Raw genomic sequence first — 2,548 nt, 5'->3', positions numbered from 1 at the left:
AGTGGCATCGATTTCTTCTACGGTTCTGGTGTGCAGCTCAGCAGCAGGCAGCGTCTACTAGTGTTGCAGCCTCGGTGCCAGCGTCTTATATTGTCTTAGGACAACAGTGGGTGAATGCAAAGAACTTCATTCAGAAGAGTTCTTTCTCAGTCACAGGCTGTTTCTGCTCCAGGTTCTGAGGTGGTCAAGATTAGAGGTTCATACACTCTGGGTGGTGCCCTTGGTGGGTTGCTCCTCTTAAAATTGGGTGTTTTGAAATGGAGTCCTACAGTGTTCTGACTGGGTGTGCATTCCCGGTCAGATCCCTTCTGCACACCCTCTCCCCAGGGTCATGGAAAGGTTATCCAAACTCGAAGAGGCTTGGGAGGGGGTGAGGCAAGATGCTCTGAACGATCTTTTGCATCTGGTTTCTGACTGCCAGGCCAAGATGTTGTCCATGGGCCCTGAGTGCCATCTCCCTCTGAGATGGCCAGTCAGACCACCTCTGATGAGCTCTGATGGCCCCTGACAACCTCTGAGTAGCCTGTGACAGGGCCTGTTTTAACTCTGTATACCTTCTGAGCCCCTCCTCCCAATCCTCCCCAGTGAACCCAAGGCAGAGATCTGCACTGGGCAGTCCTGGCTGCCCACCTCAGTCCCAAACCTCCTCTCTCTGCCCTCTGCTCTGTCTATTTGGTATAATGCCCTGACATGATATTTTGGAGCCTGGGTCTGGGGTCTAAAACTCTGAGTTCACCGTGACCGTCCTCAGGTAAGGCAGAAAGTGTGTTACATGGTTTGGGAAGATTGTCTTTGCAGGCGGATGAGTTTCTTCCTCACCAGGGCGCCTCCTCTGGCTGTCCACCTTCAGTGTGGGAGGGGTGTGTCCTGTGTGACCCCACAGCTTTCTGTGCAGCGAGGGTCTTCACATCATGTTCCTCTCCCGCTCTCACCATCTGGAGTTCTTGGACAAGGGATCCTGAAGTAGTGCTCCCTATGGAGCTTACCAGTGATGTGGCCAGTCTTATCCTTAGAGATTAAACAACCAGAAAACAAAAAACAAGAGAGCCACTACCCAAAGCCTTAGCCTTGAGCACAGGAGGTTCAGGGACAGTCCCTGGCCTTGAATTCAAGCCCCAGGAGCAGAAAAATAAGTGGGGCCTTTAGGAACGGAGCTGCAAGCCCAGACTGCTCTTGTGCATGTACTCTTGGTCCCTTCTTCTCCCTGAGGTGGCTCAGCCCCCAGCCCCTACCCCCAGGGGCCCATGCCCTGTTTGATGACTTCCCAGCCTGTAGAGCTGTCAGAAATGCATCTTTCTTTATAAATTTCCTAGCCTATGGTGCTCTAACAGCAACACCAATAATAAAAAAAAAAAAAACCACATTGTAAAATACACATTTGGTCTTTGTCCTCATTGTCTGTATTTCCGCCCCAAGGCAGCTGAAGGTTGGTCATAGAAACTCCATCCTCCTCCCTCTCCTCACATTTGTAGAAGCCATAAAGCAATTCTCTAGCCTATTCTTATCCTCATCCACAGATGCCCTGCCTGACACCCCTGGAGGGAGGAAAGGAAGAGTGGGGGCAATGGAGGGAGGGGGGAGAGAGAGGGAAGAGGGAGGAGGGAGGGCGCTGAGAGGAATTAGCAGGCCTTGCTGAGTTTTCCACCCAGTTTATTAGCCTTCAGGCCTCTGCAATGATGTCTCCATGAAACCCCAGGGGCCGGGGGCCGGGGAGACTCTCAAGCACACTATACAGGGAAGACAGCACCAAGTCCTCTCACATCCTGTGCAGCCCTGCAGCCCAATCCTTGTCCTATCCTTCTTCAAAAATTATTTTTCTTATTTTTAAGTAGCTGAACAAAGGCGTTACCATTCAGCAAAGCAGTTTGTAACTATAATGGTTCTTGGACTATGACATACTTTTCAACATGCTCACCCAGCCCTCCTAACTTACCCTGTCCCTCTCTGCCCTTAATTTTATAGGATATGCATTGAATTTTGACTATACCCCTCTTCTTCTCTTGATTTATCTACCTCCTCCCACTTTCAGGTACCCATTTCCTGTGGTTGATTTTGTTGTCGTCTGTCCTAGGGCTTGAACTCAGGGTCTGGGTGCTGTCCCTAAGCTCTGCAGCTCAAGGCTAGCACTCTACCACTGCCAGACACAGTGCCACTTCCAGTTTTTCTGGTGGTTCAGCAGAGACAAAAATCTCCCAGGCTTTCCTACCCACGGCTTTGAACCATGATCCTCAGATCTCAGCCTCCTGAGTAGCTAGGATTACAGGCGTGAGCCACCAGCACGTGGTTAATTTGTTGAACTGGGTTGGAACCTTTGTAAGGAATTACACTGTTTGGGCTGTCATATCCTTTACAGTAAGATGAAATAAATATTACCCTGAGTTCTGTGAACTGCTCAAGTAAACTATTCAAAACTCCAGGGAAGGCTGTGGGAGCCTTGCGTATGGCTGGTAAGACATACGGACGAAGCACCTGCATTTGTGGCTGTCTTTAAAGGGAGCATGAGTCTTGGAGACTGAGACTCATACCTGTGGAATCTTCAGGTTGGCAG

The sequence above is a fragment of the Megascapheus bottae genome, chromosome 21 (genome assembly GCF_031878675.1).
Source record: "Megascapheus bottae isolate mThoBot1 chromosome 21, mThoBot2.hap1, whole genome shotgun sequence".
Lineage (NCBI taxonomy): Eukaryota > Metazoa > Chordata > Mammalia > Rodentia > Geomyidae > Megascapheus > Megascapheus bottae.
Note: the sequence above shows the minus strand (reverse complement) of the source record.